Consider the following 24,945-nt stretch of genomic DNA (forward strand, 5'->3'; position numbering starts at 1 on the left):
CTTGTTTTCTCTCTTCTAATCTTCCAAACTCCAGCCTATTCTACTCCTTTAATTGTGATTTTAAGAATTGGAGTTTCTTGTGGAACCTCATTCCCTCCCAATCAACTACTGGATTAGCCTGCTCCCACCACTCTCTGATCTTCTCAATGAAACCTGGATGAGTCAACCACAAGTTTTCAAACCTGAAAGGGGTAGGCCCAACTCCTCTTATTTCCTCCTTGACCAACACTATAGGTTAGTGGTCTGAAGTAAGTCTTGGGAGAGTCCTAGAAGTAATATTGCCTCGATGTTCCTCCCAATCTGTTGATAACAAAAATCTGTCCAACTTAGAGCAAATTTGCCTTGATTGAAGGTTGGACCAAGTGAAGTTATTATTTAGGAAATGAAGTTTTTTAAGTTCAAAAGAGTCCACAAATTGGTTGAACTTCCTCATACTTGTTGTCACTCTCTGTCTGGGGTTGTTGGTTTCCTCTGTAAATCTCACTACATTAAAATCCCCTCCCACACACCAAGGTCCATCCTAGAGTTCTCTAATGTCACTCAATTCTTCCCATAATTTCTCCTCATTGGGGCCATACACATTTGTTAGTACCCATTCATACCCATCGTCCACCTGTCTGAACTTTAGGGAGACAGAATGATCTCCAATTAGCTCCTCCACACCTATGACTAAATCTTCTTTCCATAGGGTCACAATCCCTCCTGAGGAACCCCACGAGGGAGCAGCCACCCACTTTATACCCCTAGAACTCCACACACTCCTTGCCCATCTGCAATCAAAATCCATTCTTTTGGACTCCTGAAGCATTACCACATCCGGATTAAACTTCTTAATTACCTCTTTAATTGCCACTCTCTTCCTAATGTTGCCCAACCCCCTCACGTTCCAACTTAGGATTCTCATTAATAACTCTTAGCCTTAACCCTAACTCCTCCAAGATCTATTTAGACCCTTTTCTTCTATCCCCTTTCACTTCAAACTTCTTGTCCCCCTCAATATCTCTTTTTAATCTCTCCAATTCACTCAGCTTTCTATTCTTCATCTTGCTGTCCTCTTTTTTTTGCATGTAGGCTTTTAGATCATTCGGGTTCTTCAGCTTGCACCCCAACTTTTTCACAAACTCTGCAACTGACTCTTCCCCACTAGTTTCCTCTTTTTCTAAAGTTGCACTCTCCTCACTCCTAGGAAACTTCTCGTTCCTTCTCACATTACCTCCAACAACAACCCTTTCTGTCCCCTCCATGCTCCCTCTCTGCATTTCCTTCCTCTCCACTTCACCCAAAAGGCTCTCTATGATTTCCCATATTTTTGTCTCTCTGCAAGTTTTCTCACCCACTACCCCCCCTTGTAGACGCACTGTGGCTTTCAGACCAAGGGCTTCCGACTCTTGGTTGGGAAGAGAATCTGGAACAAGGGACACAGAGCGCTCATCGGTAGCCCAAACTGAATTGACAGAGTTGAAGGATTTACCTGAGGCAGAGATGTGAGGAGAGAGCATAGGCAAAGGAGTGGTAGTCACTTTCTTTTTTGAGAAATTAGAGCACTCTGTCTCCCTGAGTTGGGGGAAGAAAATCCCTGTCGTTGTATCAACACAAAGACCCCTTTCTGTACCCAAGTATGTACCTCTCTGTGAGGTACCCTTGTTCAGCTCTGAGAAGACCCGAGCTACCTCCTTTTCAGCCTCTTCCAAAGCGCTAGAACTAGGGAAGGGCTCAGCCAAATTTGGGTTAAGATCATTCACCCGCTCCTCCCCCTCCTCCTTTCCCTCCCCCACCGAATCCCCTATGAACAAACAATCCAGGCTGAAAGTATCCCTGTTCTATTCTTCAGATAGAGCTTTGTCTGCCGCACTGCCTAAACTCCCACAAGCTTATGATCTTTCATCATAGTCAGAATCTGAGCCGCAACTTATCCAACCTTGGTCAGCCTCTTCCTTCTCTTTTGTTCTAACTCTCAAATAGCGCGGGTTCGGGCGATCAAGAACGTTGTGTTTTTGCGTGTCGCCGGCTGGCCGTCGGACCCAGCACAGAGGATGGTGTTCTTCTGCCTTGCTCGCCATCTGAGCCCCTCTACAGTCGAGAGGGCGAGACCTAGACGATGATAGATGAATGTTGCCATCTATCATCGCCCCATGCCTGCCTTGCCCCACGTGATGACTTAAGTTGTCACGTGGGCTTTTAAAGAAACCACCCGGTGCCTGCCCCGCCCCACGTGAAGGCTCATCCACTGACCCGTCCGGCCCAACCTTCCTTAAAGCCAGTTCAGACAATGACTTTGAGCACACCCGAACCATACCCCTTTTAGCCATGTCAGCATAGGACGGGCCACCCTCTTTAAACAACCCAACTTCAAAAAAATTTGAATTAGAACCCTTAATAGGAAAGCTTCGAGACTTGGGGCACCCCTGCGACTGTTCCCCTTCCTCTGTAGTTCACCCGCATGCACCAGGCTTTCCCGCCAGCCCCTGAAGGCCATGTGTACACCAACCTACAGACTCGTCAGCTCCTTCAACCTCTGTTCATCTTCCCCAGAGCGAGGCTTCATCTTTTGAAGCTAACCAGACCTTGTACCAGGCATCTTCTGAGAGAACTTTGAAGGCGCGCAGCAAGTACTCCGGCTTGATCCCAACAACCTTAAGTTCCACAGCTCTCAAGTTTCTTAAGTTAACCTCCAACAGAACTCCACTCAACGCTCTGACAATTTTCCTTAGTATTTGATCATTCCAAAGGTTGAAAGGAAGACCGAGAAGTTTGATCAAGAAGCTGCCAACTCTAGATTCAACTTCGTTGCAAACTGGAGCCCAGTTCTGGACCTGAATCAAACTTCCCTCTACAATGAACGTACTGAAATTCAGTTTCTTAATGCCAGTATCTAATAAAGCTTTCTTTTCAGCAAAAGGCAACAACACTACATCTTCATCTAAGCCCAACCTCTCTGCAACTACTTCTAAAACCTTCGTCCAATCTTCTATCACCCTATCTGCCACTATGACCATCCTCTTCTCCTAGCTCCCACTCCCTTCTTCCAAAGCTACTCGTTGGAGGACAGTCGAGCTAGACACCAAAACTTCAGGGTAATGCTTAAAGCAGGACACCTGGTTACAAAGGACAGAAGGATTACAATCCTTCAAGCCAGGGACTTCTTCCACTTCCCCTTCGACCTCCAGAAGAAAAGCCTGAAGATTAAAAGCAAAGGAAGCCCACCCTCTCTGCTTCTGGCCTTCCGAAATACACAACACTTGCCTTTTGTTATTACCAAAGAGTTCGGTAACCATTACAAACCACCCGTTTCCACTCCTCTTTAGCACAGTTTTGAACCTCTTACTCTCACAGGTCAACGAGTTTCTCCAACCTTCTTCCCGTAAAGAATTCACAGTTCCATCTACAAAACCATTCAACCACACACATGCCTCCTCCGGTAGGAGAATCGTCACCCTGCTCCCTTCTCTGATTTTCAAGTGAACCTTCCCCTTTGTCCTTCCCTGCTCGAACAAGAAAGATTTGGCTTCAATGATCAACTCCAGTCTCCATTTCCCCGCCAGCTTGAACTTCCTCTCCTCCCTCTCCCATGGTTTTTGGCATAACCTCCTCTTGTTATTCTGGTGTGAATGCCATGTATTTATTGCCTTCCAAGGAGTTGATAGAGTAGCCCAACGAGATACTCCAGCATCCCAACCTGAATCGGAACAGCCATGAATGCTACCCACCACCCTATGCCATAAACTCTCTTTCCACTGGCCATCTTCACAGACACTTTCCCAACAAGGCTTCATTTTTAAGAATCAAATTCCCAACTATAAAATTTGAAGTTTTTCCCATTGTTGTTCTAACAATGGTTGTTAGATCCATCATATACTTATTTTGAACCCCTTTCCTTTCCAAGATCCATCATATTATCTCTCTAAGAACTCTACCTTATGCCTTTTTTAGATTAATGAACACCATATGAAGATCTTTCTTCTTCTCTTTGAATTTTCCTATCAATCATCTCAAAAGAAATATAGCTTCCATTGTTGATCTCCTTGTAATAAAGCCAAGTTGGTTCTCCCATACACTTGCTTCAAGTTGTAATTTTTGTTCAATTATTCTCTCCCAAAGTTTCATACTGTGGTTCATAAGTTTAATCCTTCAATAGTTATTACAACTTTGTATATCACCTTTGTTCTTACACATAGGCACCATACCACTGTTTCTCCGATCATTAGGCTTATTCTTTTCTTTCACTATCTTATTAAATAGCTTGGCTAGCCATAACAAACCTCTCTCTCCCAGACCTTTCCGTACTTCTATTGCAATCCCATCTAGTCCTAATGGCTTTCCTTTCATCTTATTTAGTGCCTCTTTTAGTTCAGTAGGTCTAACTCTACGAAGGTACATATTATTTTTAGCATTACTAGTATTACTAGAATCTTCTCCATTAGCACCCTCATTACTAGTATTACTAGAATCTTCTCCATTAGCACCCTCTCCTTGTTATTCATTTAATAAATTTTCAAAATAGTTTTTCCATGTTTGTTTGATTTCCTCATCTTTTACTAAGACTCTTTGATCTTCATGTTTAATGCACCTAACATGGTTTAAATCTTTGCCTTTCCTCGTTCTTAGCCTTGCTAGTTTATACATTCCTTTTTTTGATAAGATAGTTTATACATTCCTTTATCTCCCTCTTTAGTACTGTATTTATGGTAAAGGTCATCATAGGCCTTACACTTAACTTCATTCACCTTCTTTTCAACTTCCTTTTTTATGATTTTACATTTTTCCTTCTTTTTTTTTTTACATTTCTAGCTTTTTGTCATTCTTTGTAGCATGTTCATTTTAATCTAATTATATTTTGAACCTCTTTATTTCACTACCACAGTCTTTTATATTCTCCTAAGTCATTTTTTACTACTTTTTTTATATTGTTGGTCATTTCAAGCCTAAGTCATTCTAAATATTTTAACTTTTACAGTTGTTTCATTTTTTTTTTTAAATCCTTATTTACTGTTATTGCTACATCATTTCTATTACCTCCGTATACCATAATTTGTAGCTATTAGTTTCTTTAGCATTTTACCCCTCCATTAAGTTTCTTGTAGGCATGTAATATTAACCCTTCTCTTCATAGTGTCTAATAATTCCAGTTTTTCTTGTTAATGTTCCTACATTCCAAGTGGCTAAATGAAGTCGTGTTTCTTGGACTAGCTTCTTTACCCTCCCTTGTCCAGAAGGATGTGGGAACCCTTGCCTATTTGACACCACAACCGGGTGTTGCCATGGCACGCCACTTATGAGGACCATCCTAACAAGCCCTTGCCACTACACTCGAGTTAGGGTGTAGTGCATCGTTTATGAAGATTGCTCTAGTATGAGCACGGAAAGACAAATCAGGATCCTTATCATGAGAGTTTGACAAAAGTTTTAGTGGTGTCTGCTAGCTTGATGCACCCTCCTCCTTTATCTGGGCTTGGGACCAGCAGTGTAGGACAATCTCACACTGGTAAAGTTATTTATCATGTGGAATAGGAGTTTGACATTTGATTGATTTCTGAGTTGAGTTTGAGAGTTCAAAGTTAGTTTCTATTGTATGTATAGATTCAATTTTATTTTGCATCCTTATTCTTCAAATTCTCTCTTTCTATTTTCTGTGTTTGAACTTATAAGCTGTTAACTTTTATGTTGGTGCATGGCATGAACATAGTTGTCAAGGCACACCTTGGTGACAAGGCACCAGTGGAGGGTCACCTTGCTTAAGAGCCTAGCTATCTTGTACATGATGCTATGAAAATATTAAATATTTTTACATTATTTGTGTCTTGAATTTATAATAATAAAATGGACACTGTTACACTACATTTCTTATTTTATGAGTTTTTTCATTACTTTATTATTTTTAGGGTTCAGTAAACACATATTTTGGTGTTTGCTGTCTTGAACCCTTGAAGACTTCAAGACCTGAACCCACAAGGAAGGAGGAACTTAATATTTTTTCCAATCAACCATATTCTTCTTCTCCTAGGAAAAAATATTTTCTGAATTTTATTTCCTTTCTTCTTTTTCTACTCATGAATATGTTGATACTTTTTTATGAAGATTATTCCTAATTACTAGTGATAGATGATTGCTGTTGCCATTGACCCTGGGGAATTACCCTAGGATTCAAGGTTTTTATTAAAATATAGAAGATCACTTAGGCAGTACCTAGCTTCCCCTGTATCATCTAGCCTCACCTTGAAAGCTATGAGCCTGTATATCCATTATTGAGATACTGCGGAAAAGTATATCCAATATTGGGGTCTTATAGATCAACATCTAGAAAGAACCACAAACAAATACATCTGTCAATAAATATTAAATTACCTAAATGATTCAAAATATGGTAAGAAAAATTTGAGGTCTATTCTCGTGGCATTTTGAAGGTGCTTAGTGCCAACATCCTCCTCCCCCTCCTTTTTCTGAATGCATGCTACATAACCAGAGATAAATAGTGCAAGCCAAATGCCAAGTGTCAACATGGATAGGCTTATCAAGGTCCCTGGTAACATTGATGATGGTTCTACTTGAAGTACTTAGCAACATGAAGTTGATCATAAATTAGATTTCAGCATGCTTACTGAGATGTTATAAGTTATACATCCTAATTGTTGCAGCATGTGGAAGCTCCAGTTCCAACACCAAAGAATGGTGAAGTTTTGCTGAAGCTGGAGGCAACAAGTGTAAATCCGATTGATTGGAAAATTCAGAAAGGTGTACAACGACCATTTCGGCCACACAAATTCCCTCACATACCAGGTATATCCTCAAGAATTTTTTTATCTATATCCTAATTGAAGGTTTTCAACTTGGATTGCGATCAACGTTTCTGTTTTTTCTTTCTTTTTTTTTTTGGGGGGGGGGTTAATTTTCTGGTGGAAAACCTCCCATAATATAACCATAATCTAAGGTGGAACCAGCCCATTCCAAATAGCCTATACCAGAAATGTCTGCATTGTAGTGGGGTTAGATCATAGTACAAGGAGATGAGAGGCATGTTTATTCATTTCTTACTTATTTTTTCAAACTTGATGAAACAGCTACTGATGTAGCAGGAGAGGTCGTAGAGGTTGGGTCTGGAATCAAGGATTTCAAAGCTGGTGACAAAGTCGTTGCTGTGCTTAGCCATGCTGTGAGTACTCAACCTCATGTTTTGGGTATAACACCCCTATTATTCACTTGTTCTTGCATTTTATTCTATAGGGATTTATTGAGAAGAATTACAGTTTGTAAATAGATATTTAGAGTGATGAACTGCATATGAAAATTGTTAGTGTCGCCTAAATAAGGGTAGAATGGTCATTTGAGTTTTATTAGTATGGTGATGTGTCCTTAAGTTAGTGCTGATGTGTCCCAACTTAAATAGGGGCATAAAAGACCTTTGTTATTATTTGAGTAAACTATATATATATATATATATATCCTGGCCGACCTAAGAGTAAGTTTTTTTCTCTTCTCTCTGGTTTGAACAGGCTTCTTCGTCTATTTCTCCTTCTCTTCTTCTCTCCCTCTCTCTCTCTCTTCTTCTCTTTTATATTTAGTTCAGATCTGAAACTGATGAATCTAACTTGTAACAAAAATAGAATAGTTGGGTTTGTGGCCTCAATTTGGATAGACCAAGATCTGCAGTTAGTCCGTCCAATTAGGGAGAGATGAGTGGCATGGATTGGATCCTAGAAAACCTCACAGACTGGTCTACCTAGCTGAAGAAGAAAGAACCATAGTTAGATGGTTTCTAGACATACCTTGTGCTACTTAATTGAATGAACACTAGGAAACTTTTTTTGTCTGGATGTTTCTTCAGAACTATTTGATCCATTAGAAGTTGACAGTTTACCAATTTACATCAATCTTTATGAAAATGGACTCGATGTTTGTTCCTGACTCTGAAAAAGGCTTTTCTTGCTTTTGAGATTTAAGCTGTTGTATGTACCTGGATATGACTGTTGGGATCCGACGTGTGTCCATGAATCTGTTTCAGCATGATAAAAAAGGTCGACTTGGGGGCACATCCAAAAATAGTAATTACTACTTTCTTTGAAAGGTAGCAGTAGTGTTTTAAAAAGCATGGGAGGCGCCTCCAAGCGAGGCACCCCCAAAATGCCCTGAGGCGTATGCCAGAGGCGCTGATACCTCTGAGGCGTACGCCTCAGGTGCAAGAGGCCTACGACTCATATGCCTTTTTCATGAGGTGTGCTAGAGGCATACGCATGCACTTTTCATATAAAAAGATAGAGAAAAAAAAGAAAAAAAGGAAAAAAAAGGAAAGGAAAGGAAAAGAAAGGGAAGGCTTATGCCTCCTTCCTCCTCATCCCCCTCCTCTTAAGGTGGCTTACGCTTCCTTGTGTTTGGGAGGCCTATGTCTCTTACGTTCTAAACTACGCCTCACGCCTCTAGGTAGTGGAACTCCTCATGTCGCACCTCTGCATTTTAAAACATTGGGCAGCAGATCAGTCTATTACTGAAAATGAGTATGCACAGAAAAAATACAGGATTATAGCATATGCTACCTAACCATTCCCTGATGGGAATTCAAATTTGAATTACAAATTAGCCCTCCAATACAAGCTTTCCCTATTTACTCCCTATCTAGCCAATTGGTCATCCACACTGTTTGCAACCCTAGGAGTCCAAGACCAAGTTATCCCCAATTCTCTTGTGATAGAAAGAGCCTTCTTTCTTAAGGTGTATCTATGTTACCAGGTTCCTTTGGAGCTATTTCTCAAACAGCTGACTCCTATCTTAGACTTTCCTTCAATCTCTACGTCATGCAGATTTAAGTCTCTAGTAGATTGTTAGGCCATGAAGCACAACCTGTTATTCCATATTAATTGAGTCTCCACTCCTAGTAGTCCAGAGTATAATGCAATGAAAGCACCTAATATTATCTCTTACAACTCCCCCTACCACGGTACCCCTGATGGGCCGGGATTTCCTAAGATGCTGCCATCAAAATTGAGTTTAAAAGGTATACAAAGTTGAGATTTGAATTCCCTTACAACTCTTTGGTAGTTTAGACTTTGAATTTTCTATTGCCTACCAGCCCCTTATTATGTCCAAAGTGGCGAAAGGATTAAAGATATCCAATGTCTTAGTTGGAAGGTTTTTAGAAGAAGAAGAAGAAGAAGAAAGTGTCGAGAATGCTTGGTGTGTTATTGTTCACACCAAGAGACTTTTTCATTTAACTTCTCAAGCAAAAATTATCTCTACTGGCAACTCTTTCTCTAATGGAAGGTCGATCAACCTCTATATGCTTTGTACGATCATGTTGAACAGGGTTGTGGGCTATGTATATGGCAGCTTGATTGTCAAAATATAACATCATTGGAGTATCAATCTACACTCCCGTTTCTGTCAACAAGTTCTTCAACCACAACAATTCAAAGACTCCATGTGCCATAGCTCTGTACTCTGCCTTTGCACTAGATCGAGCCACAACTAATTGCTTCTTGCATCTACAAGATACAACATTACCACCCACCAAGGTACAATAGCCAAAAATAGACTGCCTATCATCAATAGAACCTGCCCAGTCAGCATCAGAATAGGCTTCTACCTTCAGATGCCCATGATTAGAATACAACATCTCCTTTCCTGGACATCCCTTCAAATAGGCAAGTATTCTATTCACTGCTTGTATATGACATGATCTAGGCTTGTGCATATATTGGCTGACCACACTTACAACATATGATGTATTTGGTCTAGTCAGACACAAGTAGAGAAGGCGACCGACAAGTCTCTGATACACACCTTTGTCAGGAAGGACATCTCCATCATCAACTTCTAACTTATATTGGGATCAATTGGAGTTTTAGCCGGTTTACAATCTAATTTTCGTACCACTTGAAGCAAATCAAGGACATATTTCCTCTGAGAAATATAAATGCCCCTCTTTGACCTTGCGACCTTAATCCCTAGGAAATACCGATGACTTTCGAGATCCTTAATTTCGAATTCAGTAGCAAGGAAAGACTTCAGTTCAGCAATCCTTGAAATATCATCCCCTTTGATAACAATATCATCGACATATACTATCAACATAGTTATTTTTCCATTTACTCTCCTAATAAACAGGGTATGGTCAGCTTGTGATTGTGAAAAGCCAATTTTCAAGACTCTTGTCACTTTCTCTCTCACGAAATGGCAATCAACTTCAATGTGTTTAGTTCTTTCATGAAACACTAGATTAGAGGCAATATGCGTTGTAGCTTGGTTTGTCACAAAACAATTTAATGGGTTGACAAATTGTGATATTCATCTCCCAAAGAAGATGCTTCAACTAGACTAGCTCACAGGTAGCATGGGCCATTGCCCTGTATTTAGCTTCAACGCTACTCCTAGAAATTACGTTATGCTTCTTGCTCTTCCAAGTAATGAGATTTCTACACAAGAAAGTACAATAACCTGTAGTAGACTTCTTGTTTGTCGGAGACCATGCCCAATTTGCATCTGAGTACCCTACTAGAGACATATCTCCCCCTTTCTTGTACAAAAGCCTCGACCAGGAGCACCCTCATAACACCATCCCAATGAGCAATTGTTGGATTCTGCATGAATTGACTGAGGACTCCAACATTAAAGGAGATGTTAGGCCTAGTGATGGTAAGATAGATCAACTTGCGTACTAGTTTCTGATACCCTGTAGGGTCTTCTAATGGCTGCCCTTGACTATCAGTCATCTTCACATTGGGATCCAAGGGAGTTTCAACTAGCTTGGATCCTGTTGAAGATTAATCAGTTTTGTGATGTTTTTATGAGTAGATGTTTTATGTTAGTTGTTAGATAGGAGGTGGGGACCACATTAGTTATGTGAGTCCAAATTTTATTATGTTTTTGTGTCTTATATATGTTGTTTTATGTCTTGCCGCCCTATAAGGTCATAGTTGTCTTTGTACTGCTCTATTATTTTTAATATAAATAATAAGTGAAGGGAGCAACCAGATTATTAGCTCTCCTTTCTTTTCAACTTCTCTTCTCTTTTCCTTTTCTCTTCCTTCTTTCTTTAAGAAACTCCTTTTATTTCATATTTTTTTAATCCAGCAAGCTTTCTACTCGGTATCAGAGTAGCGGCTAGGGTTTGTAGAAGCATTCTCATGCAGCCCTAGATCAGCCGACTGCATGAAGTAATAAAGGGCTGATCGATCTGTTGTAGATTGCCCAGTTCTTGGATTTTTTGGTGGGATCTAATCATCAGGAAGGTGATCTACTGTTCGACATCAAAATCAGGAAGAACTGGAGTATGGGGAAGAGTCCCAGAAAAGTTGGACTCCTTGTTTTTTTATCTGATCTTAGGCGGCCAAGTATTGTTAGCTTTCTTTTGATTTTCTGAAGAGTGGTTTGGTTTCTGGATTTTTCTGAGCCTCCTAGAGTGATCGATTCACTCCTCTCTGTTGGGAGGTGTGGGGAGGAGAGAGATTTCTCTCCAGCTAGGGTTTTCTTCTTCCGAAAGGGTTTGTTTCTGTGTGTGTGATATTACATTGTTTTTGGAAGGTTTCCAATCTATTTTTTCTTATTGTTGAACTGTTTGAATTAAGATGGAGAGTTGGAATACCGAGTTGAAATCTACCGGTACTATGGGACTGGGTGATGGAGGTAGTAGTGATATTTTTGGGTCTGGGATCATTACTACAGTAAAACTTGATGGTATAAATTATTTGGAGTGGGCACAATCAGCTAAGATGGCTATTGGTGCCTGTGGAAAATTAGGGTATCTCACTAGGGAGGAGAAGAAACCTGATACAGACTCTTCCCGATGGGTGCAGGAGAATTACATGGTAATGTCCTAGTTGTGTAATTCTATGTTACCTCATATTGCAAAAAAATTCCTATGGGCTAATACTGCTAAGGAGATTTGGGTTGGAGTGACTGAAACCTACGCTTAGAAACAAAATGAAGCTAGAGCCTATCAGTTAAGGAATCAGGTGATAAGTATGAAATAGGGAGAAAAACCTCTTGCTTTGTATTTCTCCATGCTGAAAACCCTATGGCAGGAAATAGGTCACTTAGAAACTGTGGTATGGGAAAGTGTAAATGATGCAACAACCTATCATAGACTGGTAGAGAGGAATAGGGTTTTTGAGTTCTTGGCAGGGCTGAACCCTGAATTCGACATTGCTAGGCAGCATATTCTTTCTAGGGAGGGTGTGATACTCTCTCAAGCCTATGCCTTTGTCTCTAGAGAGGAAAGTAGGAGGAATGTAATGCTGAGACAGCCTAGGATTGACCAGTCAGCTATGGTTGGAACAACAAAACCTAAGCTGAATGGAGACAGGGGGAGTAGTGAGACTAGAAGGGAAGATAAGAAGGATTTGGTGTGTGATTATTGCAAGAAGCCTAAGCATACCAGGGACACTTGTTGGAAGCTTCATCCAAATCTTATGCCTGCCCGGATAAGGAACAAGAACGGAAATGCAAATGTAGCCACTACAGGAGACTCTTCGGTCCCTCTTTCCCAAACGGATTGGGAATCCATTGTAGTGAGGATAGAATTGGAGAGGTTTGGACAGCTTATGAGTAAGAAAGATTCACCTAGCACTAGCCTTCCAGATGGACAACAGAATGCAGGAGCCAGCTACACCTCTTCCTTTGCACATACAGGTAGTTCATATGCAACTGCAAATCTTGCATCCACTTTAGGTAAGGAGGGACCTCCCTGGATTATAGACTCAGGAGCAACTGAGCACATGACTAATGCCCCTACCCTTTTCAGTTCCTATCAGTTGTGTTCTAGTAGAGACAGTCTCTACAGCAGATGGTTCACATATCCCCATTGCTGGGAAAGGGACAGTTAGAGTGACCAATGATATAACTGTCTTATGTTTTAAATGTCCCTAGACTTCATACCAACCTACTGTCTGTTAGTTCTTTGACAGAATTTGAATTGTTCCGTAACCTTTCTTCCTGGTAATTGTGTTTTGCAGGATTTGGAGTCAAAGAAGATGATTGGGAGTGGCCGTGAGGTGAATGGAGTCTACCTTCTGGATGAGATTCCGAGACATCAGGGCCATCATGTTAGCAACAACAGTAGTAGTGGGTCAGAGTCAGTGAACCAGATTATGCTCTGGCACAATCGCTTGGAAAACTTTTCTTTTAGTTCTTTAAAATGTCTTTTCCCAAAGTCCAGGGCAATATTGGAATTTTGGTCCGGTTCAGGGTTTCAAGAAAACCCACACTGCATGTACCTCAGGTCTCACCTTAGCAGCTGAGACAAGCCACCCCAACCAACTTGGTGGTACATTAGTGTCAGCCTTGGCAAGATAAATCTCCCCAGATCTATCCAACGGCTGTGAAGATTCAAAATTAACACGAGTCTCATATGTGTCCAGTTTAAGGGTATTACACAGAAACATACCATAATAACATGAATCAAATATGTACTTTATTCATTTACAATAAATGTCATAATGTACATCATGCTGATTGGAGCTAAGGGCATACACTGTCTTAACATGAAGGTCATTTAGTGATTATAAAATGAGCATGTTATGTAACAAACTCGTCAAAAGAGAATAATCGAATCCTTACCTTCTCAGTCCTCTGTGTGTGTGTGTTTGTGTGTGTGTTTCTTCTTTCTCCCCACCCCTCTCATCTCCCCATTGTAAGCCTTTTCAGGAGGTTGAGCTCCCTCAAAGTAGCTCGATGAATTTCAGTTTTATTAGTTTATATTCGGGTCCTGCTGGTTATGGAAATGTGATTATAGAGCAGAAGTTCTAGCTGTCCTACAGGGTCTAAAGCTGCTTAAGAAGAATAACTACAACATCATTATTGAAGGGGACTCTAAAGTGGTGGTGGAATGGGTTAGAAAAGAGGAAAGGTGCCCGTGGCTGTATAGACGCATTCTGAGTGAATATTCTGCACTTAAATGAGACAGGGTAGTTGCTGTTCAAAGGGAATGCAGATCTTCAAATGGGCTTGCAGATGGATTAGCTAGACAAGGAGTAGAAATAGAGAATTTTTTTTTCTGGGGTGATGGGACTGGACTATATCCTAATGTATTGGATTTCTGTTTTGGAGTTTGATTTATAATTGTTGTTTGGGAGGCTGGCTTCTTTCAGTTTGTTCTCTACGGTTCATGGTCATCTCAACCTCTGGGGTGACTTTACTCTTGTATTTTGATCTTCTTTATTAACAAAAACTGTTCCGTTATTTCATTAAAAAAAAAAAGAGATAATCTGGCATCTAGAGGTGTGCAGGTGGAGAATTCATGTCATTTATGTGAGTGTTGGCGAGTCAGCAAGCCATGTTTTGATTCATTTTCTACTTGCATACAGTTTGTAGTCTCATTTTGTGAAGTTTTTCAGTCAGCAATGGGTGGTCCCTGTGGAGTTCAAGGCTTATTCTCTCAATGGAAAACACCAGCTTCAGTAGGAGAGGAAAATGTCTTTGGTCCATGGTGCATTTCTTCTCTGCACAGAGCCTCAATTAAAGTTTATTGTTGATAGCTCTTCACCTCTGGTCAAAAGGCTGTATTTACAATTTTTAGGTGTGCATTTCTTCTCTGCACAGAGCCTCAATAATGCAATCACTTTTCATTTACATTTTTCAAATGTGTGTGTGTGTATATACAAAAAAAAGAGCTAATTGAGTCTGAAAAGTTTATCTTTGTTACCAAGAATATTATTATATAGGAAGATGGAAGTGTTATAAACATTAGATGCTCACTTATGCCAAATAAGCAAGGAGAGAAGGGAATGTCTTATGCAGAAGTGTCATCACTCAAGAATCCAGTGTCAGAATGCACCATGCATCAGATTTGGACTTCGTCCATTTAGGAGATTCCATGCAACAATGCATGGTTAACATGCATAAATAAGTAGTTGGACTGAATTTTGTATAAGTCCTGTTATTATATCCTTTCTGCTACAACTTTTAATGAATGCATGCCCCAGTACTAGGCAACTGATTACTCCTTTTGTATAAGAGGTTAGAGCAATTAGGTGAGATTTTATTCATTTTCATGGGGTTATTTTGTTGCAAAAACATCAATTGCCCCCATGCAACCAGGGTACCCTTAAGAGGAGCATGTGTCCTGCATCTAAGGTAGCTCTTGCTCGTGTATGTTGGATTAGTTCTACCAAGTTTTTCCTTTTTCTTTCTCTTTTTCTTCATATCTATTCTGTCCAGTGGAGTTTTTTTTTTTTCTTTTTCTTTTTTCCTTTGGATGCATATCTTGGAACTTAGGCCTTTCTGGTACTTCTTTTGGTAACATATCTTAAACAGCTTTTTAGATTTATTTTTTGAAGTCTTTGTGACGAGTGACAGTTAATAATTCTTATCAATCTTTTGATGTATATATATACTTGTATATGTGCCTCTAATGAACTCCTTTTATCTTTCTACCTTAATGGGCTCCAATGCCCTTGTTCATGTTAATAAATCACTTATTCTGCTTGTTGTTAATCATGGCATTTTGAAATTACAGACCGGAGGTGGTCTTGCTGAGTTTGCTGTGGCGCAAGAGAGCTTGACAGTTAAGAGGCCTCCTGAAGTATTAGCAGCTGAAGGTGCAGGGTTACCTATAGCTGGCCTCACTGCACACCATATACTTGTCAATTCTGCTGGGGTCAAACTTGATGGTAGTGGCAAGCCAACAAACATTCTGATTACTGCGGCCTCAGGTGGTGTAGGTCACTATGCTGTTCAGCTGGCAAAGCTTGGGAACACATGTCACAGCAACCTGTGGGGCTCGAAACATTGAGTTGGTTAAGAGCCTAGGTGCAGATGAAGTTCTTGATTATAAGACCACAAAAGGAGCAGCCTTGAAGAGTCCTTCTGGTCGGAAATATGATGTAGTTCTCCACTGTGCGATTGGTATTCCTTGGTCAACCTTTGAGCCAAATTTGAGCGATAATGCCAAAGTTATAGATATCACTCCTGGCCTTAGTTCCTTGCTGACCTGTGCATTGAAGAAGTTGACCTTCTCTAAGAAGAAGTACGTGCTAACATTTGTAACCCCCAAGAAAGACAATCTGGAGTTTTTGGTTAATTTGGTGAAGGAAGGGAAACTTAAGACATTAGTGGACTCGAAACATCCACTGAGCAAGGCTGAAGATGCTTGGGCTAAGAGCATAGAAGGTCATGCTACTGGAAAAATAATCGTGGAGCCATAAATTAGGGGATAAATTAGCCCCCTGGGGGTAAGTTGGACAAGAATTTCATTAATATCACTATAAATGGGACTTGCAGAAGATATATTCATACTAAAATTACTAAATATTTCGTTTGTAATTCATGTATTAAAATTCCTGTGTATCTCTGTATTGTAATCTGGAAACCATGGTGTCTTTTTTATTTGGCGGTTCTATTTTTAGAACCTGTATCATTTTGTTGTGTGCAAATATTTGGCTCGAAGAGCACCTATGTACAGTCTTCTAATGTGTTTGTGTTGAGGGAACTTAATGTTGTTTTTGTTATATGATACTGGCAGTGTTGTATCTCACTTGTATGTGCAAATATTTGATTTAAAGAGTACATATATTCAGTCTCACTTGTATAGGTTTCCCTATCCTATAAAATTAATTGGCAAAATATTACAAAGATGGGGTTGCCCAACCAAATAATCCCATCCCCAAAAGTTTTAACCTTCTGAGCCACATAATGAGACCCTAACGTAAAGTTTCGAGGCTTATATACAAATCTCACAGAATTGAAAAGGAAGAAGAGCTAACACTTTTACCCAAATGAACAGAGAGGGCAAAGATTGTCTATCCTCCTTGTGAACTTAGAAAGAACTCCTTCTAGAGAAAGAATACGTCTAATTACTCTCCAAATGAACACATGAATGTGAGGAGGCGGCTCCTTAAAATCCCACAAGTCCTTTCAAGAAAAATTTGTGCTTGCAAATTGATTGTTAGAAGAATCAGCAATATCAGAATTTAATAACTTGTAGGCCGAGGCACTGGAGAAGTGGCCATTTGGCATCAAAGTCCAGATCAACTGATCCTGGTGGACTAAGGGGCGAACAGGTATTTCAATATTAAGAATCTTCTGAGCTAGAATGGAATCAAAATTCTCCCCAATTAATTCTGACTTTCAAATACATCGAAATTCACTCAATTGAGAATCACTTAGGCTATGTTTGATTTGATGGAAAAGGTAGGGAAAGGAAGGAAAACATAGGATAGGGAAACCTATACAAGGTTTGTAAAGCTTTCCCTACTTTTTCCTTCAAACTAAACACAGCCTTAGGGTAATGTTTCTTGTCCCATCTAGAGATCAGAAATCGAGCCCCCTTAATAAAATCCCCCTCGAGTTGAGCATGCAACGCGAGATATAAGAAGATGATCCTTCAGGTTTAACGCTCCAGAAAGGCACCAAGTAGCTTCATGGTAGCCACTCTATTTTTGTAGAGAATATTCTTAACCCCCAGTCCGCCGCTATTTTTTCTGTTGTGAATTTCTGCCCACTCTAAAGGTAGATATGAGACTGGCCACTTTTATGACCCCACCAAAAATCCCGAGCAACTGAATTAATTTGAGAACAGAGTGGGGGAGGGAATTTGAGGTCAAGAAGTAAGAGGGGATTGAGGTGATAGTTGATTTAATAAGTACCTCTCTTCCTCCATGTGAAAGGCAATCAGTCTTCCAATTACTTAGGCTGCATTTCGAAATGATGCAAATAAATGTGAATGCAAATATGTAGAGTGTAAAGCGGTTCATATAAATTGCAAAATTGGGTTAGTTTTGCACAGGAAAATTTGTCTTCTTACCAAACAGACTTTTAACTGTAACCGATGTAAACATGAATTCCAATAAAGCATATGCCTTTTTTATCAGAACCCCACTTGAATGTAAATTTACTTCTTTTTCATTGATGTAGTTTTACATCTTACTATCAATGTCAATATGCATTGGTCTGTCATTTGTCAATGCATAAATGTAATGTTCCCAAACACAGGCAAAAGTGAATCAGAGTGCAAATATACCCTGAACCATTACACTCCATTTGCATCGTTTCCAAATGCAGCCTTTTACTGAAATAAATAGTTGACTTTGCAAAATTTATTCTTTGGCCATAAACAACTCCAAAATTATATATGCAAAATATCTTTAATATTAGAAACTTCATAGGTGGAGCATTTACCAACAATAAGGATATCATCTGTAAAGAAAAGATGGCTTAACTTTGGATAGTTCCTTACAAGTTTGAACCCCTATAGCAATATCTAAATTGTGCAACAAAAATCTTGGGAGAAGATAATAAAATGAACAAATATGGGGAGAGAGGACAACCCTGCCTTAGACCCCTTTCAGGTTTGGAGGAGCTTCCAACATTGCCATTTAGAAGGAGGGAATAGGTAGTAGAGATGATGCAAGCACGGATTAAGGAGACAAACTGCGAAGAGAAACCCCATTGGTGAAAACTCTAGAATAGGAATTCCCACTCTATCGTAGACCTTGGCTAAATCAACTTTTAACAAGAAGCTACCAGCCTTACTTTTTCCCTTTTTTTTCTTGCATAGTGTGAATGATCTTTGAGGCCAGAACTCTATTATCATGGATTTGTCTCCTTGGGGAGAAGGCATTTTGAAATGGCGTAATAAGGAAGTCCATTACATGTTTTAGCCTTAAGGCAATAATCTTAGTAATTGCCTTGTAAGGAACATTCATCAAACTAATAGGTCTAAGATCTGTCACAAATTCCACATTATCCATTTTGGGAATAAGAACTAGATTTGTATCATTGTCTTCAGCTATTAAATCTGGATTTCTTAAAACCTCTTGAACAAACTCTTTGTTCCACTGTGTCCCAACAAGATTCCAGAAAGAGAGCATGGACTCTGTCAGGCCCTGGGGCTTTGAGAGGACCAATAGAAAATAATGCAGACTTCACTTCCTCATGAGAGGGAATGGAACAAAGAGTTTGATTCATTTCTTCTGTAATTTGCGAAGGTATGAGCTGAGCATCAAAATTATTGAAGTCTGGTTTATCAGAAGAGAACAAATGAACAAAGTGAGGATTAACCAAATCATTGATAGCTCCATCATCTGAATTCCAGGTCCCATATCATCTTTAAGCCATCCAATATGATTATTTCTTTCAAATGCCTCTACACAATTGCCTCTAATTCGATACTTGTCAATAGTGCAAATTCCATGAGCAGCTCTTGTCACAAGTCCTATTTTCCAATAACTACATGTGCATGTTTTCTTAGAAGTTTTGTGACAGTGGTATGGTAGAGCAGTCCATGTTCTATAAAGAAAACATTGTTTTTAGAATTAGGCTTCTTATAACACTTGCACTCTGATAATGCTAGACTTGCTAGTAGCCATGGAAATGAGTCTAGTTCATTTGGACCCTTCACTGCATTTGCCTGTTTTGCAGCCATATAGATTTGTTTGGAACTTTCGAAATTTCCAGATTAAAGGAAAAAAAAAAAAAGAACAAGCTAAATTCCTACATCTAAACAATTATAACACTAAGCGATTTGATGTTTATTTGATAGTGATGCTAATGAATTGGAACCTATCAAAATCTCTTAACATAGTCCACCCTTGTCCCAAATGAATCTATAGGTGCATAGAAAACCTAAATCTGTTTGGGCTTCTTGGATAAAACTATTTTTTTTTTCTAGTAATATTTTTATTATTTTTTTATAATTGTTGTTTTTATTAATTAATAAATTATTTTATTACTTCCTGTTAGATTAAGTTATTATTAATTTTTTATTTTTTAAATGGAATTTAATTAGATGCATATTAATAATGTTATCCATGCATCTCATGGGCCCTGATATCAATAATAATCAGATAATACTTTTATTCTTATTAAGATTACATAATTAATTTCAAGTATTAATTTATAATTTTATTAATTAAAATTTTTTTATTCATATTAGTTTTCTTTTAGGCTATGTTTGGTTTGAAGGAAAAGATAGGGAAAGGAAGGGAAAGAGAGGGAAACCAATACAAGATTTGTAACCTACCTTTCCTTTCCTTTCCCCTACATTAATTTTCCTTCAAACCAAACATAGCCATAGTTCCTATACACTATATGGTTATCAAATAGGGATGATCGAGTTATTTATACAGCCTACAAGTAACTCGAAATGTATCTGAATCAACCCAACTCAGTTGATGGGTTTTGTTTTTGCTGATTGTAACGGAGATTCGGGATCAAATCACTACCACCAGGGCTGGGATTATAGATATTGGGGATGAGCATTGTGTACTTCTATATAAAGAAAATAAAAGAAAAGAAGTACATATCGGTCTTAAATTCTTAATCTCATAAATAGTTAAATATTTTTTAAAAATATCTTTTATTAATATGAATCTATGAGCGACATTAATAAATATAAGGTTTTGGGAGCCCATTCTCTTGGGATTTTTTATGTACTAAATTAATTTGACCAAGTCATGATGAATAAGTAGAAATAAATAAATGTGTCCCAATGTCAACTACTTAAATCGAACTTTTTTTAAGCCAAAATCTAAACGAAATAATGCTCAGAATACAAACAAAAGACCAACAGTAAGAACATTCTTTGAAAGAAACAAAAAGTGAATATGAACTAAAGCTAAAGCTACACTATACTACTAAACAAAAGCAAATAAAATTGATGAAGCCGAAAATAGGCCCATTAATAGATGAGGTACAGAATTGATGAGGTGGTTCGGATTGAGTGGCGTGAGTCGAGCTAGGGGTCCAAAATGAGAGTTGAAAGGAAAGAGAGCTTAGAGTGCCTAGGTAAGTCTTTACCCAAGAGGACATATGGTGCTTAAATCAGTGAATATTTCTTCCAAAGAGAATGTGAGAGAGAGAGTGAGAGCTTCTGTATGCCTACCTTTTGGAGTGATCTTGGGGTCTTTTTATAGCTACTTAAGGTTCAGGTGCTGTCAGGCAATGTCTCTGAGCCTTGTACAGAGCTGTTTCCTAAATCCTAGGGTGTACTAGTTAGTTGTTTGCTAGATCCATGCAGCGGTTATAGGTCGCCTGCTGGTCTGGAGGCGGTCAACTCGGTGTACTGCTCTCTGTGCTGTGGTTACAGTGCTTACACAGGCGTTGTTCGCGGGGCTGTTTCGGGCGAGCTCAGGTTGTCGGAGGATCGAGCTCGCCCTAGCTCGGCCGTGTATCTGATGTTGACTGCCACGTGTTACTCCAGCAAGCTGTTCTACTGTATCGAACGTTGTGGGCTGAGCTTGCTCTAGCTCAACTTCATACCTGATGTTGACTGCTGCATGTTGAGCCGGTGAGCTATTTTGCTGAGTGGGATGTTGCGTCACTGACAGCGCCCACGTGTCCATCATCAAGTGGGTTGACAAAAATGCCCCTCATCAATAGCCCCCCACTCTCGAGTTTCTATTTAGCAGATGAAGAGAGTAGAAGTTTTTGGGGCAATTTGGGTTCACCTAGCTTCTATTTTCAGGTTCAGTTTACTTTTATAGCCGGTCTAGTTCAGCTTGTTGTTGCTTGGTCTACGCGTTTGGTTCAGCTTTTTTGGTTTGGTGCAATTAGCGAGGCTTGTTGTGGTGGGCTTTTGAATTTTGAAAAATATGTGCTTCTTTCAATTTCCACGATTGACGCAAAATGCGCGCTTCTTTCAAATTTCGCGATTGGGCACTGACAAATTTGGCACACGCGTCTGCTTGCAGCCATCAACAGCCTATCAGTTGTAGGCGTTGCTGAGATGTGGAAGACGTGCTCTTGTCACATCTCTTTCGAATCTGGGTAGTTAATTGTTCTTATTAGGCAAGCTTTTAAATAAGGGGGGGCCTCGAGGTCCCCACTTTGTCTTTGGACTTTTCTGAGTGAGGTGAAGATTTGGAGTTTCCTACTGAGGCGAGCTCTGTTTCCTATGGGTGAGATGTGTTTTTCTTCTATCAAGTCCGGCGGTGGTTGTTTCCAAGTCCTTCCCAGCGTCTCTTTCGGTGAGTATTTCACTTCCAATATGTTGCATAGTTCTTCAGAGAATAGGGTTCACTGTAACAGGTTAGGGGAGGAGTCTAGCTCCTCCGGTGAAAATTCTTTCGAGACTTTCTATGATGAAGCGATGGTAGGTAAAAGGGAGGAGGTCAAGGATGCGACGACTTCATTTGGGGGAATCGAGTTGTTATGGGACGAGGTGGTAGAATTGTGTCATAGATACAAGATCCCAGATGAGTACCAATGGATCATGTATGGTCCTGGTCGTTATCCTTGGAAGCATGGCTCGGAAGGTTTATGTGTCTACTAAGCCGAACCAAATTCCAGTATTGCCCTAGACCTTGGAGATAGATGGGAAAAACTGGAATGTTACACCTGACCCCTAGACTCGATTATGGAACTGTACTAGGTGTCAGATTGGGCTGTCTTTGATATTCCAAACAGTGATATTCTTAGAGGGAGTCAAAAACTGGGTATGTTGGGACAATCCGAGAATTCATCTGAGTGGGTGATCATAGTGACAGGATCAGCCCCTTTGTCGAACAAAGTGAATGATCGGGGAATGCACTATCTCTGATGGAAACTTAAAACTGCCGGCAGTTGATTTCAAACATTGAAATTTGATTTTGCAAAATATATTTATATAGATATATACATATATATTATGGTTTCAAAATGTTTGCAAAAAGGTTTTAATTCCCAAGATCGATGTGAGTAGATAGTGCAACACTGTACCTTGTAGCCAAGGAAGAAGTCCTCTCTTATCGGGTAGTGTTTGATCATTATGGGCTGAGAAGTTAAGTGTAAGACTATTGAGGGTAATACCTGATGGACTAATCTTGCATTTGCCCACAGTCCTTGGGTTTTCATAAGGTGGCTGGACCCAAGGACTATTTAGTGCAAATGTTAGGCCCATTAAGAGCCCATGGTGATGGACTCAGGGGTTCACTGTCTCCTATAGTAAATTCGGCCAGGCCTTGTAACAAGGTGAAGGGATGAGAGATACATCATTAGGATGGCCGAACCCTGTAGGAAGGTTGGGCGAAATTTCAAAAATTTTTCTCTCCCATGTGCGAATCTCGTTCCCTATTTTAGAAAACTACATTTTCAATGATCAATCTTGAACCTAAACCAGACCAAATCTGAAACCAAAAGGGAGTGAAGGGATATACCTGATACGAAGTAGTAATAACCTCCAATTAAGGTGTTCACGCCCAAGGAAAGATCCAAAAACTGCTTCCACCGAAGATGACACGGTGCAAGATGAAACAGAATCATCAGGATGGCTCTTCAATAAGAACCTGATTCTTCAGCAAGAATTTGATGGAAGGCTAGTGAGCACGACTTCTGATTACCTTTTCTACCAAAAGGTAATATCAAGAACACTTCTTGATCGCTTCCACAGGTGGAGATCGAATTGGTATGGCGGCAAGAGCAGGAAAGAGCAGAAGACAGGAGCTGTCAAACTGCAGGTTCTTCTCTCTTTGTTATCTCTGAACTGAGAATTGTGTATTAGAGGCTCTCCCTGTTCCTCTATTTATAGCCTTTAAAGAGAGCATCTTCTAATCCCATTAGGAGTTTCCCAATTCAAATCTTGAATTTGGATCTAGACTCTCTTTAAAGAGATAAGGATAACCCCTTATCTTATCTGTAGATAAAGATCAGCCCTCCTAATCTAATTAGAAGTTTCTTGATCCAAATCTTTATTTGGATCTGGACTCTCTGAGTGGATAGGGATAACCCCTTATCCTATCTGTTGATCTAAATCCTAGAACCGCCTCTTTTTAATTAATCTCATTAAGCCAGTTCGAATTGGGCTTTAGGCCCATTAAGTCCATCTGCTCACTTACTCTCCAAACTGCTGCCCAGTTGGATATCCTTGTATGGCATGGGACCTAAACATTGATCTACACATCAGCCACATGGCTTTAGCCCAACCTCTGTTACAAGGCCTGGCCGACTTCACTGTAGGAGACAGTGAACCCCTGAGTCCATCACCATGGGCTCTTAATGGGCCCAACATTTACACTAAATGGTCCCTGGGTCAAACCACCTTATAGAAACCTAAGGACTGTAAGTAGATGCAAGATTAGCCCATCAGGTATTACCCTCAATGGTCTTACACTTAACCTCTCAGCCCATAATGATCAAACACTGGCCGACAAGAGAGGACCTCTCCCTTGGCTGCAAGGTACAGTGTTGCACTCTCTACTCACATGGATCATGAGAATTAAAACCTTTTACAAACATTTTGAAACCATAATATATATATATATATAATATATATATATATATATATATATATATATTTTGCAAAACAAATTTCAACGGTTGAAATCGACTGCCAGCAGTTTTGGTTTCCATCAGAGAGAGTGCATACCCGATCATTCACTTTGCCCGACAAAGGGGTTGATCCTGTCACTATGATCACCCACTCAGATGAATTCTTGAACTGTCCCAACATACCTAAGTTTTGACCTGAAGGGATGAGAGATCCATCATATGGATAGCCGAACCCTATAGGTAGGTAGGGCGAAATTTCAAAAATTTTTCTCTCCCATGTGGGAATCACATTCCCTATTTTAGAAAATCTACATTTTCAAGGATCAAATCTTGAACCTAAACCGAACCAGATCTGAAACCAAAAGGTAGGAGAGGGATATACCTGATACGGAGTAGCAGTAACTCCCAATGAAGGTGTGCACGCCCAAGGAAAACTCAACTGCCCCTCTTTAATTAATCAAATTAAACCAGTTCGAATTGGGCTTTAGGCCCATTAAGCCCATGTGCTTATTCAGCCTCCAAACTGTTGCCCAGTTGGGCTTTCTTGTATGGCGTGGGACCCAAACATTGATCTACACATCAGCCACATGGGTTCAGTGATAGCTATAATTATATAACCCAAGCAAGTGCACTAGTTATCAAGTAGTAAAAAGATATCGTTCCCACGAGGATTTAACAAAATAAGTATTAGAACTATAGCTTCCCTCAATTTTTTGGACAACCGAATTTTGGATCTAACAATAGGAACTACTGAAAATTAAAGATAGAAAAAGAAAAGAG

The 24,945-nt window shown here is 39.7% G+C and overlaps 1 pseudogene across 1 annotated transcript in view; it reads left to right on the plus strand.

The window, feature by feature from the left end:
• LOC148874592 (chloroplast envelope quinone oxidoreductase homolog) overlaps window positions 1–16,488 on the plus strand; it is a 30,005-nt pseudogene extending 13,517 nt beyond the window's left edge. Inside the window, exons 3-5 of the transcript XR_016104831.1 lie at window positions 6,633–6,774; window positions 7,056–7,147; window positions 15,440–16,488. The product of XR_016104831.1 is annotated as a chloroplast envelope quinone oxidoreductase homolog (transcript). The remainder of the gene's footprint in view (window positions 1–6,632; window positions 6,775–7,055; window positions 7,148–15,439) is intronic.
• The last annotated feature ends 8,457 nt before the right edge of the window (window positions 16,489–24,945 follow it).

This window comes from Nelumbo lutea, chromosome 1, assembly GCF_056320005.1.
Source record: "Nelumbo lutea isolate HS-2025 chromosome 1, American lotus-T2T, whole genome shotgun sequence".
NCBI lineage: Eukaryota > Viridiplantae > Streptophyta > Magnoliopsida > Proteales > Nelumbonaceae > Nelumbo > Nelumbo lutea.